The 16,065-nt window shown below is 35.2% G+C and overlaps 1 long non-coding RNA gene across 2 annotated transcripts; it reads right to left on the bottom strand.

Moving 5' to 3' along the window:
• Positions 1-1,726: 1,726 nt before the first annotated feature.
• Positions 1,727-14,176, bottom strand: LOC109368576. 2 transcript variants are annotated; one of them, XR_004160331.1, is made up of 3 exons: positions 12,961-14,176; positions 11,223-11,280; positions 1,727-2,753 (listed from the first exon to the last, which is right to left on the bottom strand). It is a non-coding gene; the product is annotated as an uncharacterized LOC109368576 (long non-coding RNA). The 2 variants fall into 2 exon arrangements; XR_004160332.1 differs by lacking the exon at positions 1,727-2,753 and adding an exon at positions 7,854-9,919.
• Between the last annotated feature and the right edge of the window lie 1,889 nt (positions 14,177-16,065).

Below are 16,065 nucleotides of genomic sequence, written 5' to 3'. Positions count from 1 at the left end.
GAAGTATTAAGCCAAGACTGTAGTTACTATACATACATTTTCTCCACTGTCTCTAAGTCACCAAAATTACCAGTCAGGACTTGCTAGTCTTTTGCTAGCTCAACTGGTACGCTATTTAAAAATCTATGAACTACAAAAAACACCAAATCCATACTTTGCCCAGCACCAATTAAGTCAAGTAGTAGGTATTAATAGACCTGTCAGAAAATGATAACATTTATGAAAATGCTTGCAATTCAAATTTCAATTTTCAGCAGTATTTTGTTCAAAATTCCATGCAGTTCCACTAAACATCTGCAAGACATTATTAAACAAGTAAATTTTTGAATATGCTTGTAGCAGATTCTTTGATTTTCATTCGCTGCATACACAACCACTAATCCACTAGATGGCAAGCTCTACCAAACTGGCCTCTGTCAGATGCGAATCAGTTGCTGCTTTAGATGATATGTCATCTGTCTGAAAATAAGTTCGGCCAAGACAAAAAAAAAAACAGTTGTCACAGGTTCACACTCTTCTAAAGTGGCCAATTAAACTATAATATTTCTTCATCCTTTCAATACTGGAAACTGTAGTGCCCTACACCATCTCCTTAAACTGCTTGTTATAACTTCTGTACCAGTACAAGCTCAGTTAAAAGAAATAACAAAGAGAACATGAGCATGAAAACGTAGGGAAAAGGTCACATGCAAGATACAAAAGTAGCAGGAATTGAGAAAAACAGGAACTTCTAGCACTTCTGCCATTTGATCTTGTAGCCTTCTATAAAAGTTGGCCCCCAAAAAAGTGAACACTAGAGCCAATTACAAATAACCAAAAAAAATCAAGTTCTCCCCTCTGATCTAACATAGATCATAACAGTTTTGGGACTTAATTTAGTCAAATAGAGTAAACAGACTTTGGAAGCATGTTTTCTGTTAAATTCCACTGAATATCTTAAACCACTGAAGTTATTTTGGACTTGCTGCACTGGCACTACTTCTGGATTTGACTTGCTTACTTCTCAGTCCATCTATACTGGAAGATGTTTTGTCTCTTACAGCTGACTTATGGCGCTTTTTCCTGGTGTTAGAACAGTGGGAGCATGCACGTAGGGCACAAAGTCTTCCACAAAGGTAAGTATTCCAGTTTGGGTGGCAATATTCAGAGTAGAACTGATTTCCCGGGACATGACTGTCATTACAGCTGCAACTGAAATTTCCAGTTGTAACTCAGGTACCAACACAGAAATGAATAAAGGAACCCCCACAAAGGGATCTAACTGCACCTAAGCGTGCTTTCAGCTCTTCTCAGCAACACCAAGGTCATAGTCTTAAATTAACAGGTGATAACAATCCTAAGAAGGTTTCACACATTTCACATTTTCCCTACAAACTGCATTATTTCACACTTAAATATCATTAATCTTCCCATCAAATTACATATACTCAGTTCACTAAATAACATTTCTCTTATTCCAAACTTTCATCTCTAGTTCTTCCAAGGATATTTTACTCCTAACTATTTCCCAAACCTCTGATCTACTCAGGCATAATCTTACTATCGCTGAGTACACTTTCTGCATTTTACAATCCTTGTAAATCATTCTCTCATTTTGATAAGGACACAATTTAGTACAAATAAGATACTAATGCCTTAAAGGACTAATTTACTACAATGTAACCTCTTGTGCAATGTAAAAACTAGATACAAGGACATTTTGTACATCAGTCCAACAGTCAAATTCCATTACAAGCCACACTCCTAGATTCATCATCTTGTCAATATGTTTACATGATAGGTTAGTTATTTGTATTATATTTAGTATTCTTGTCCTTATCTCTACACATGAGCAATCATAGCACCCATAATAAAATTACTACACATTCAGAAATGTTACTAGAACTGTCATAACAAAGACCACATTGATTTATTTTTTTTTACCTAACATATAAAATAATTGAATTCAAAGCATTTTTTTTTTGTTTGGTTGTTTTAGAGTTTGTCTTTAGATATGATATGTAACATCCATCCCATAGGCTACATCCAACAATTTCCTGTTACTTTAAACCCACAATTTCAGGTCTGACCCACTTTGAGAGAAGACAGCCTGTGTAGCCGGTATGTAGAACACTAGGAAAAGCAATAACTTCCATTTGTTCTCTGCACAAATTTGTTTATTCAGAAAAAGGTTTTGAAATAAAATGCTTTCAAAGGCTGGCAAGCCTGCTGAATAATGAGTTGTTACTCTCTGAAAGAACATTACCTTAAAAATTACAAGAAAATCTGAGTGTTTTAATGAGTGGAACTCATGAGAGAAAATAAATGGGAGAGTTTCAGAGGGCATTTTGGTTATTTTTCCTCCTGGGGCTGCCTGTTGCTCTTACATGGAATTTTCCTGCTGATTTGACTTTTTATTCTGCTGTGAGACTGGCACTCAGATTTACATGATTGCTTTGGAAAAGAGCTAGATTTTGCATAAGGAAGATAACTGCTTTTTTCCCTAGGGAGAGACAGAAAAGGGAAGGACAGAGTGGAGTACACAGACAATATCATCTGCAGCTACATTCTTGGTATACAACTTTATTGAGCCTCTATTTTAGATTATGTTGTACCTAATAAAAGGCTGGATAGCTCGGTCTCAAGCCAGTACAGAGAAGCAACCACAGGTAAATAGGATCAGAGATAAGCAAATGGACAGTTTTAATGCTGATGTCCAACTGTAACAATATACTGTTTGCGTATAGAGTTGTCCATGGTGCATCTTGTAACATCTGTGTAATCAAGGAAAACTGTCATTAGAATTTACCATGTGGTGATTTGCCTTATATGCAGGGCTTTTCAGTAAAGACTGATTGTAGAACTGTGCACAATTACAGTTATTTTAGCAATCATCACTTTCTGCATATTCTTTGACTTAGGATTACATGCTCTGAAAGTTAAAACAATAGGTAAGACCTCTGCTAATAAGGCAGACTGCGTAACATCAAATCATTTACAGATAGTTTTCAGTAATATTACAGCACTCTGCAGAACACAATGCTTTGAGATATTGAAATATACCTGTATTATAGCACAAGGAACTTCATAACCAAAACAAGACTCCACAGAAAGAGGACTGCTTCTGAGAGCAGAAGGCAGTTGGAGAGAATTTAGCATTGAGAGGGAAGAGGCCTTGAAGTGTAATTAACAGACTAACCAAATTATTAATAATTTTTCTAATTGAATACACTGAATAAATAATAAATGATTTAATTGTAAATAAAACAAGAAGAAAAACACCTACCAAATCTCATCAGGAGAGCAAGAGACAGTATCATACAACTTAAGCAAATATTCTACAGTTTCTACAGAAAAATGGGTAGAAAATCCCCCCCTTTTTTTTGTGTGGACATTAAATCACCTAACCACAAACAATAACTGATTTTATGTTTTTGCATCTTGCTGACTACACAGTTATGATTATTTCACAAATTTTAATTCTTAAATATAACAGACCCTGTATGTTGTGCCTGTTACAGTTCTGGTTTTGCTGCTACATAGTAATAACAACATATTTCTGATATTGTTATCATCTGTAAAAGCTTTAAAGGGAATTTCATGAAATAAACCATCATAGGGCCACTAATAATAATTCTTTGATATTTTTGCACATTATCTTTAGTATTACAGTTTCTTGAATAGAAATTTTAGTAAATCTTTACATTTGCACAATACAGATAAGCTTCTAGGTCTTTAGATGTTTATGTGAAGATTATGTGAAGAACTGGCACTACCTGTGACTCTCCATTCTACTGCGACTCCCCTGAACACTGAATTATTTTGAAGAGAAACCCAAGAACCTGATAAAAGACTACAAAATTACTGCAAGAGTTAGGGCAGATTAGTTAGAATTAATTTACCTCACAGAAAAATTTCTTTTCATCACAAAACAGTGAATTTAGACCTGGTTTAGGGTGTTATATTCCACTCCCCTTATCCCCCCCCTTTAGAAATGAGTTTCTGCTACAAAAATCTAACTCCTGTTACATCACATTTAATTTAATTTCTCTTTAGTGGAGAGGAGAACACTACAGGGAACAAGTGTCCTTATTTCTCTCTTCTCTGATTTCTCTGGTTGGCTATAGAGATTTTTTAATGACAAACTTCAGTGCAAGTTCAGGTTAGCCTTTAAACAGTAATTCCTGTATCAGTTCAGAAATCACGTCTTGGATATACAGGAAAAAAGTTAGGTGATATTCTTCCTATTTTCTAGGAAACACATTAATCCAAATGGTAATTAAACAATTGTGAAAGCACCTTATTTATAATCTGAATTTATCTTTTTTCTGCTTTTGATCATTGAATTTTTTTAATACTTTTTTCTGCAACTAAAGGATCCTCTACTATTCAGCTGTTTTCTTTCTGTATAATTATTTATAATTATAACCAAGTAAACTTGTTATCTTTTCTATGAAACTAAATGGAAAATTGCTATCAAAGAGGCAGACCGTAAGGAAAAAGTTCATTCTTCTGTCCAGAATGAAAAAACCTATCTTGCCAAATTGAATACAGAGGAGGATCACTTTATATCCCTAGTCTTACAGAGAGCTATAACCAAGCTAAACCCCATAATAGCTCAAGTTTGGGCTTATCACTGCTACCTAAAGATATTTCTGTATTCTCATCATGTTCCAACAGCATCCAGCACACTCAGTACAGAGGCAGAGCAAGTTCACATTTTTCCCTGCAAATTTGCAAATCCAATTTGCAACAATAGTGGAAGGTATTTTTCTTATTTCATCTAAAAAATAAAGCTCTCTTAGTTTTGTAAAGATTTTGAATAAGATCAACTTTTGCAACAGCATAACAAGTTATTTCATTTCCAGTTCTGGCCACTTTCACTCATTCATACATTCCAGAGCAGAACTAGTATGAAACTGCCAGCAGCTGACAACACTCCTTTGCCTCATTTCTTTTATACATTTGCAGCAAAAGTCAGGGAGGTGACATTATGATGATGAAAGCCAGTTCATCAGATCATTAGATCCTATTTCCACCCAACACAGAAATCTGTACAAATGAGGTCTTTTAAAAAGAACTAAGCAGCCATGATTACAGTTAGAAATACTGCCAGGAGAGCCTTCTGAAAAGAAAGGAAAGAGTGCCAGAATAAACTAAACACTATACGTAACTTATACATACACACCACATCAGTGGAAACTAGCTAGAAATAGTGTTTTCTTAAGAAATATGAAAAAAATTGTCAAAAACTCTACAATACATGTGCTAACTGGATTTCAAGGGGAAGAACAGAAGATTCACTGCCATCTTACCAGCATTCTGCACTGCTACTGCATTACCAGTTGACTCCTATTGAGCTATTTTTGCTAAATGGAGATCATATTGCTGTTATATCCTATAAGAATACATCCATACATACCGCAAGGATATATTTATTGTATTATCGTGTGCTGTTTCATACAGAGTGCAAAACGCCTTGGAGGTAAACATGAGCTTATAGCAGCATGTAATGCCTTCTTTCACTATCACTACCATCTAGATCAGTCATCTATACAACTGGAAATTTAGAGACAAAGAGTGCTTTATCTACTAATTATGTGAATATCAGTGGTTAACCAGATCATTCTACATTAGTTTTAGGACACTCTGTTTTGTTCTGTATGACTGATGCATCTTATCACTAGCAAGAGATTGTTTATTTAGACATGACTCCTTCTGACAGCTCCTCATTGACTTCTGACAGTCAATCTGTCTCATTTTCCTTCTCCCCAGCTCCTACCAGCAGGCAGTCCACTACCAAGTTTGAGTATTAAGACCTGGATTGAGGAGTTAGTTCAGTTACTGGTAAACACACAAAACGGGCAGCAAAGATAAGCTACTGTAGCCCATGGCCCATTCATATTTTCTGACATCTTATTTGGGTATACTTTATTTTGCATTTGGAACATACAGATTTCTGCACAGACAAACAAATACTGAAGTATTACAGATGCCTGATATGTTATTTTTCATTCTGCTTGACTCAAAGGATGGATATTCTCACAGGAAAAGCCTGCCTACTCACTTTGAGTAAACAGATTTTTACTGAAATGTTTAGCAATGAAAAGACTTGCAGCAGATGTACCAGAGTAACGTCCAACCCTATTAGTATGTAGGTAGGTAGTCACAGATAATTCAAAGTTACACGGAAGGACAATGAAATGAAGAAAATAAACAGGTAGGTGACTTCTATAGTTGCTTTCTGTCTCAGAGAATGGTACTGCCTGTGCTTACTACTTACACTACTATGGAGTGTCATAATCATTTTATAATCCCCAAGCAAGCAATGATCAGTAATTACAGAAGTCTTACAAAGTAAGTTAAATGTACTGTACAACATTAGAGGAAGCAAAACAAGAAAGGTACTACTTCTCAAACTGAGATTTCCAAGTATTAAAATTCCTGAAGTTATGAACTCCAAATATTAACTACAAGAAATTGAATTATTCCAAGTTCACAGATATAAGTTCCCTAAATCTTACAGTACTTACCATGCAATCAATCTATTAATTGAATAAAAATTAGTGAATTCATAGATTTCAACAGCACTTTGATCACAGATAAATACTACACTTTCATTTTGCCATTACATATCCCACTACATATCTACTTGTTTGGTTTTGGTTTTTGTGAAATTTTGAATGTTGGCTTTTATTGTTTTTGTTGTTTTTAAACACAGAGCTAGCTTTCACAGCCCCGTACAGCAAAATATTTCCCTTGGCTCACATAGCTTTTTTGGCTGTAGAAATTTTCCACCTTTTTGTTGATGTAAGAATTCTGCAATAATACAGTTATTCGAAATGGAAAATCGGGCTGCTTTGAGTCAGACAATATTTGTATATCTGAGTGGGTTTTTTTGACCGATTCATTTCCCCCAAACTTTAAAGTCTGTAGAATCATTATCTAAAAATGAAGAGAAAGAAAGTCTTTAATTAAAGTTTGAAAAATAAAAACAACTCATGATGTTTGTTCTTTTTCTCTCCTTATATTTTGTACTGAGATTTGTATTACTTCCTTAAAAGTCATGTTTAAACATATACAGTAACTATTTTTATACATCTATGTCAAGCAAGAGTAGCTGAAGAGTAGCTAAGTGAACACATTGTGTTAACACATCTCTTAGAACAAAAAAGTAACATGCAGCTGTGCAGGTGCCCATACACACAAGAATGGCCAGCTAATGCTAGCAAATTTTTTTTAGGAGATACACAGAATCAGAGATTGTTTTTAGTCTTCAGAATGTATAAATAAAAATCTTTTAGACATCTATGCACTTCTAAAGCTTACACACATAAAATTGGAGATTTTATCCCAGTAATCATCTGAGCCTACAGCTTGTCACAATCCAGAAAGTACAAACTTTAAAACATTAAAATGTTATCTACAAACATAAAACATGCTAAATTATTGTTTCTGTCAAGCGTCAAATAACCTTTTATTCTGGACTATTAAATAACATGCATAACAACAGCCTAACAAACCACCTTCAACTGTATAAGCAATTGACTTCCAAGTGGATTACAGAGGGGTATTAATTCAGCATACCACGTTCCATTAATGTGCTTCAAATGATTAAATCTTCTGAAAATGGCTTAGAGATTACAGGCTATAGAGATCTGTATCCACAGCAACATTCCATGTATATCCACATTTCCTGTTGACATTTCAGCTATTTTACAAATCTGCAGCACTGTATAACCAACGGACTATCAGAAGCTTCAAAGTTTACATTCAAAGTCTTACTGCAGCCACAGAACATAACTGTTAGGTCTTTTATGAAGTGCTGGCTTACAGACAAGTAAAAACATTCTGGCTGATGGTACATTTGGTTGTGAATTTTTCCTCAAATATACTGAGAGGAGGAGCATTTCAAGATTGTTGGTGCAAAGACACCACAGTTATTTATGATTTTTTTTACTTGGTGCTAAAGTCAAAAGATAAAAAAATATAGTTTGGATTTCAATACCATTTTACTCTGAAATATTTTTTAATACATTAAAGCGCAGCTCCATTCTTCCTCTGAAATAAAGGCATAGAGGGATTCTACAAATACTGTCCATATGTCAAAGACATAAATCAAACATGTCTATTATCTCCATAAAATGATTTTTTTTTCCTCAACTCTGACTCACCTGTCTAAGGAACTGAAAGATAAACTTTCTCATACGTGCCACCTATAACTAAGATCAATAGGGTTAAAATAGCTTTAATTGCCATCATTTAGTCTATGCATACTAATGGAATTGACTGTTCTAAATGCAAGGCAGTAATTAATATTTACAGTTTTAGAAACATTCTAAAATTCAGTTAACAACCTTAGAAGGATTTATCTGCATAACAAAACACAGTAGGAGTAAATACAGAAGTATTACTCTGCACAACTGCCCTCTTGGGGTTTTTAGTGTGCATTTAAGCTTGGGTTGTTTTCTGTCAGTTTGAGAGCACCTATCCTTATATTCTATTCATAAGGAAAATATCTATACATAAGATACAAGTATTTGCTATCATTTTACTATTGCTTAGTGATAGTGTACTGTGACCAGTCTAAAAAGTTGTCTAAACTGTTAGGATACAATTTTGCCAGCTCTCTAGAGCTCTTCCATTAAAACTGTCTAGTTCTGTGACATTTACCTCAAGCTGACAGTGATCTCAAACATATCAGTGACTGAAGCAGTGTCAGCTTTTGGTAAACGTCATAGAACTGGACAGTTTTAATCTACCATACTACACTGTTCTTTTCTTTTTTAGCACTAACCTGTTTACCTACGTCATAGAACTGGACAGTTTTAATCTACCATACTATACTGTTATTTTCTTTTTTAGCACTAACCTGTTTACCTCACTCCGATTAAAATTATGCTTGATTCATACAATCCTTGAGCAAAGAACTATCTTTTGGCATACGCCTCGCACAGGAAAGTCTTTGATCATGAATAGGGCCCATATAAATAATACAAACAAATAAGAAAGCTTTGCACTGAATTCAATACACAAGGCATCAAGTACTGTCTTGAAAACTCATTTCAATTACGACTGCAGGTCTAAGGTGACCAGGCCTACATTTTACAATAAAAGCATCTTCACATCACTCTGAAGATGAAATCATGAATACTTCTGCTTTGCTTGAAACAAACATCTTACTGGATATTTTATTAACAAGTCAATTATTCCACAAGTCAACGTTGTTGATTATAATGTTATCACACAAACATAGCCATTTGTTACAGAATAAACAAAATGATTTTTTTTTTTTTTTAAAGTGTTTCACTAGGTCAAAAAGAACTGGCAAAGAAGCACCGCAATTCATTTCTGTGTTACTGGAAACAGGTTTCATAAATATGAAGCTTCTTTTCTAGTTATATCAAAGAACATCAGATGTTATGTCAGAGGGCTTACCTATTTAGCTTTCATCAATTTGAATATATGTTTATGTTTCCTAGCTGCTGTTTTAAGTTTTATGACAATATTTTTCATTAAAGACTGGCAAAAATAACTTAAACATATTTTACCTGGACTCTCCTACATAGTTCTGGTTGCTGGGATATTCTGCTAAGGAGTCTGACTTTACAAGAACATGAGGATAGTTTTGTATATGATAAACAACCATAATCCACTAGTACTGTGCATCCAGACAAGACTGAAAATAATCAAGTTACAAAGGCTTGCAAAATTAACAGAATAGTCATAACTTCTGCATCTGTGTTCTCTGTGGGTTCAATTAATGAAACTCCAACGTGAGTGGATGAAAATAATACATTCTATTTTACAGTAAGATCTCCAATTCTGATTTGTATCTAATACCTCTACACAGAGGCTTCAGAAAATTCTTTTCTTACCTCCTCAGCCTCCTGACATCCAGTCTGGTCGCCTGTTATTTGCTTTAGACAGCCTCTTTCCACTTCAAGCAAAACATGGATAAACATTCAAGGAAAAATACTTTATTTCTTTCTCTTTTTTCAGCTAATACTGTTACTATTGCAAGCTCCCACATTTGTTTGCAGCTTAGAACCTTCTGTTTTCCTATCAAGACATTTCAGAACAGTATTTTTGTTATTTTAAAACATTTAGAAAATCAGAAATTCTACATTCAAACATATCCTATACTTCAGAAAACTCAGTACACCAAGGTCTGAGCAGTATTCTGAAACAAGTCCTTTGAGTATACAGGAGACCTAAGGAGCACACACCTTTGCATTACAGTACAGCACAGAGATCTTAGACCTACTGATGACAGAACCTGCAGACTCCCTTTTAGTTCTCTGGGGAGTCCTATAATTTCAGATGCAATAGTCCACAGTTCAATTTCTTGCTGGAGTGGATTCTTCACAAGTAGAAATAAACCTTGATTTAACCTCACTTGGGTACATTTCTGCATTTCATACTGGCCATATGAAGCTTAGAAAATATTTATTCTTGTCAGAATGCACTTCCACCCTAGCAGATATTAGTGTTATATGGTTGAAGCACTTTCATTGCATGACCTTCTTTTCATCAACTTAAAATAACTTTCCAAAACAATTATTTCTAGGCTAGTATTTCTCATGCTTGTTCTCAGAATAGAGGTCTAATCTTACAATTTTTAATTTGAAGAGAATGTATTCAGTTGAGAATTAGGCTTTAAACACATCCTGATATAGTTGTTTTTCTAAATTGTCACCAACTACAAAAGTTCCTCATTGCCACGCTCATTTCTTGTTCTCCCCTTCCTTATGATAACTACTGAAATAGCACTTTTTTCTCTTGAAATTCCTTATTAAGCTCTTCCCTGGTTGAAGATACTTAGAGCGTATTGTGACTACACTCATTGTCTCAATTTCTAAAATAACCCCAATATCTGCATTGCATTAATTATTTGTAATTTTATGTATTGCATGCATGGATTGACACATTTCCTACATCATAGAATTTTAATATAATCATAATGTATTGAATTATCTCAATTATGTTGATATATATAAATTCTTGAAATAGATGTTAATGTTGTACCTCTGAATCTATAAAAGCTAGAAAACTAACCAAGATTTCAAAACAATATGCTATTTCCTAAGTAAATACAGCACAAGGTATCAAAACATATAACAGCACTGTACTATCTTGTGGTCAATACAACATCTAACAATAACAGCTTAAGGAAACAGTTTACTGACCCTGGAATACAGTAGATCAAGATGGTAAAAATGAAGAATTAATTTTATGCAAACCTTATGTTATGCCACTTGTCAGCCTGCGTCATGCACTCTTCAGCCATCATTGAGCCTCCTGTGAACAATGGAAGATTAAGTCACAGCTTCTATAATAAAAATTCTTCAGTCTTTCTTTAAGATAAAATTTATGTAATTCACTGCAGCTAGACTCACAAGTTTAGTATTGGTTATGAAACTTCTAAAGCATTTCCAACACTTTCTTATCCAATCAGAATTTTCAGTTGATGCAGTATCACATAGAAATCCTGTTTTCAGTATATTTCAGTAGAATGCTCAATACAGCAATTTCTAATCTCACAGCTTCCTAGTATTATTCTTCAAAGCACAGAAACAATTCAAATGCACATCAACATCTGAGCCCTACGTTTCAGTAAATAAAACAAAGGGATTTGACAACCCTGGCTATAACTTAGTCTTTTTAGATAAATAAAAAGCCAGTAAATTAAAGATACTTACTTTCATTTTAGACAATATTGTGAAATTTATTTAAATAAAATGAACTCCACTGGTTAACAGATTGGTTTCCAACAGTAATTTAGAGATGAATATATATTTAGAGATTATCAATATTATTATCAATAAACCACTGCAATCCTACTGTTTTTACTAAAGAAATGCAACTGAATACTTAAAACATATTACTAAGTAGGGAATAATTGGCTTTGAGTGAACTGTCACACTGATATATCCACAGACCAAAGAATGACAGCAGGGTTAGTTACAAATTCACCCAGATAAAATAAAAAATAATTAGGTGTAAAAATTCAGTCTCACACTTAGTAGGACTGAACAGTACACAGTAAAGGATCAGCGTCATCTAAAGGCAACTGTAGTGCACGCCGTATCACCTGATCCAAAAGTAGTGACCTTTCTGATTCAAATGCAAAATATCTTCTGCTGCAGATAGAATTCAAGGAAAGTGTTCAATAGAAAGATGATATTTTCAGTAGGGCAGAAAGGTATTTGTCAGTGCCTTATTACATCTTGATTTCAGTTAGCTTTGAGACAGAACAGCAAAAAATCCAGCATTAAAACTACAGCCAGATCTTTGCTTCTTGCACCATTACATTCGGATCTTTTTTCATTTGCAATAAGAGATTGTAAGGGTTCCAAAAGAAGAGAGATAGAGAGAAATCACATTTCAGTCATTTTAATGCCAGATATATGATGCACTTCGTGATGTCTGTCTGATAACTCTGCACTAGGAGATAAGGGTGACATTATTTACATTTTCTCCAGCATAAAAGAAAAGTGCTGAATTCCTTGAACCGTAACTGCCCCATCAATTCTTCTACCCTCGCATCCCACTTCCTATTATTAACACTGCATATCCATTCTGATGCTTTTGATTCTCTACTATGAAAAGTAATTTGCCTTCTTGATGGATATAAGTATGAAATTTGCTTTAGCACATTTCATGAGTTCAAACACCGGCCCATATAAATTTCTATCACAGAAGGTTACCTTTTAATCACAAAAATGTACAGATTTAAACATTTAAAATGTTTACTTATGTTTCTTATTTAAGGACACAAGTATGTTTTTGTTGGGTTGATCAAGGAACTAGGAGTTGGGAGGACAATTCTTAACTGTCTCTTGAATATCTGTGCAACCCTGATTTGGTATTAACTTCTGCAAAACCCTGGATAATACTTGTCATCCTTTCCTCATATCTGTGCTATAATTAGAAAGATTGGCACGGATGAGATGGTGTTACTTAAGAAAAGGTGCTCACCCATCTCTGAAGACCTAGGCTCACAGAAGAGACTCCCCAAGGGAGGGAGGGATCTTCAACCAGAGATCCTTTCCCAGTGGCAGTCAGCCCTTAAATGAGGCCTCAGAGAGGTGCAGCCAGGCTCCACCCCTTTTGGTCACACACCTGAATTGCCCTCACCTGTGCTCCCAGGGCTGACCGGGTCCTTTCCCCAGGTGCTCAATCAGTGCTTCAGGCCGTGACTCAGCAGTTCCCATACACTGCAGTATGAGGATAGCTCAGCCAACTTGGGAAATGTGACAGGAGGGAAAACTCAAAAATCACATAGGTACAATTCAGTTGTTGATTTCTTTGTTAGCAAAGAACTTATGCTCTACACTGTACAGATATGGTTACAATAATATCCAAAATTACATATTATGCCTTCCATTCAAAAAACAGCCTTTCAAATATCAATTCACACAGCTGTAAGAAACACTGTTACTAAAACAATTAGTTTTACACATTAAGAAACTGAGAATAAGAGAATCTAAAGACTTGCCTATAATACAGGGATCAGTGGCAAAAGCTACTGGTTATAAAATACTCCTCTCCTGATTTCAGTGGGGAAAAAGACAATTTAAGACAGTTGCCCCCTGGATTCAAGAAGCACAAGATCTGGAAAAATGGTCAATTTTAGAACGAATTGTTCTTTCAGAAATAAAATTCATCCTATAAGAAGGAATTACACAAAATGATTGACATCAGTAAACATAAAATGATAATATCTAATACACTGTTTATACTTCATTTTGGAACCTAAATGGCTGAAAATGTGGTAATAGTTGGACATTTGCTATCTGTGGACAGAGGCAATGTAGGGAGAAAGCATCTTTATTGACATTCTTCCTCATTTCTGAATAGCAGCCACGCACTGGGTAACAAATACCAAGATACAAGACTCTATGACTACACTGAACAAAAAGTTATTTTCCTGATTAGAGCATCGCTTACATATCACACACCTCTGCTGATTTTCAGAACACCTGTAAATAGGTTTCCACCCTATGTATCTATAACATTAGCAAGCTTAAATATGCTTTTACTATACAATACTAAGAAATAATGCAAAACACAAACAAAACATACTTATAAAAATAGTTTGTCACTTTACTATAAAAGTTCGGTTTAACAACAACAGAAAGGTCACAGAAAGACCACAGAATCACCAAAGTTGGAAAAGACCTTTAAGATCACCCAGTCCAACCATCCACCCATCACCAATAGTTCTCACTAACCTATGTCCCTTTGACACAAAATCCAAACGTTCCTTGAACACCTCCAGGGTCGGTGACTCCACCACCTCCCTGGGCAGCCCATTCCAGTGCCTGACCACTCTTTCAGAAAAGCAGTTGTTCCTAACATCCAGCCTAAATCTCCCCCGGCACAGCTTGAAGCCGTTCCCTCTAGTTCTACCACCAGTTACACGAGAGAAGAGGCCGACCCCCAGCTCACTGCAGCGTCCCTTCAGGTAGTTATAGAGAGCAATAAGGTCTCCCCTGAGCCTCCTCAGGGAGGAGTCTAACCATTATCAGGTTAGACTCTGCTTCGTATAAGTAAAGCTGAAGAAAAGCTGCCATATCACGTAGAATCTTTTAAAGAATACCTAAACATATTCTATTTCCTGCAAAATTCATGGAGTTTTCACAAATGCAAACTTATCTTTAATATTTCATTAAAATTAAATGAAATTTAAATTTCATATAAGTATTTTTCTGCAAGTTTAATGTTGGTGAAGAATTTCTTTTTTTCTTTTGAGGTTGATTGTAAACTACCAATGCTACAAAAGAGCCTAAACTGCAGTTTCATAAGACAGCATTTCCTGCCAAGGATTACATGCAGGTTGTTTCTTCCCATACTCACAGCATCACACAAAACCCAAGATGTGGAAAGGATGTCCAACCCGCTGTAGCAGAGCCACAATTCACATGTAACACAGACCTGATTTCCTTAAAACTCGAAACAGATTCCAGCAACAAATTAACAAACCACCGAGCACTTCTCGGACACAGACAGGCTCATCCTTCAGAATGCTTTTTTCTGGCAGGAAAGATGGGTTTGACTCCATAGGAAGCTGAAACCTAAGAGCCATCAACACCTGTACTGATGACACCTATGGTTCAAAGCAGTTCTTGGATAAACACTTACCAGCAACGCACCCATACACATGTATGGGCAAAGATTAGAAGCAGTATTTCTTTATGTTTGTAAGGCTACAGGGTGTGTCTCGTTGAACAGTTTTTTGGAGTGCTAAAATCAAGTGCCATGGGAAGACACAAACTTATTAACCTCACACAAGTTCACACATACAGATTCAATTCAGAAAACTTACAGAAGCTTTTAGCAGTTTGATTTTTTTCTTTTTGTCTGTCCTAATACAGGTGCATTAATGCAATTAAGGGCATTGAATGATGGGCCATGCTCACCTAACCAGATTTTTTCTTAAAGCTTTTTGAAAAAGAGAAAAAACTATTTGCACTGATCAGATTATTTCTCAAGAAGAGACAATCCAAACCATTTGTCAAACAGATTAAGTGATAGGCTGGGAGCGTGCCTAAGTTTTGTTCAAGCAAAAGAGAAAGTCCAAATTTATTCTGATTTAACGAAAAAAAAAGGGGGGTTAGAAGAGGTAAGATAATATGCTTCTCTAGGAAGCCAGTCCATAAATAAAGGAAAATTTGTTTCTTTTTAAATATATAAATTAAACCAAATACTAGCCCTAGAATAGTAAGTAGGGAGGTAAGCTTTCTATGCACTTTCATGTTGATATAAGCTGTTTGAGTTTGGATTTTTTTTCTCAGCTTTTTTCAAAAAAATGTAGATGGATGCAGAGATTCCCAGTGACTAATGTCAACATTTCTTAACTACAAAAAAAATCAGAATCAATTTCCAATACAGTTTAGCTACAGCATTATTAATTGACAGTCAACCACCTTTTCAGAATAAAAACTGACACCAGATGTAACACTACAATGCAATGGAAAGCACAGCAATGAGAGCAAGGTAGCAAAGCTCTAGTCAGCTGCAAGTGAGGATAAACCCAAACTCAACAGCCGTAGGCACAGAAACAAGAAGAGAAAGAGGGGG

Source organism: Meleagris gallopavo, chromosome 7, assembly GCF_000146605.3.
Source record: "Meleagris gallopavo isolate NT-WF06-2002-E0010 breed Aviagen turkey brand Nicholas breeding stock chromosome 7, Turkey_5.1, whole genome shotgun sequence".
NCBI lineage: Eukaryota > Metazoa > Chordata > Aves > Galliformes > Phasianidae > Meleagris > Meleagris gallopavo.
Note: the sequence above shows the minus strand (reverse complement) of the source record. Positions and strands in the feature narration are given on the sequence as shown.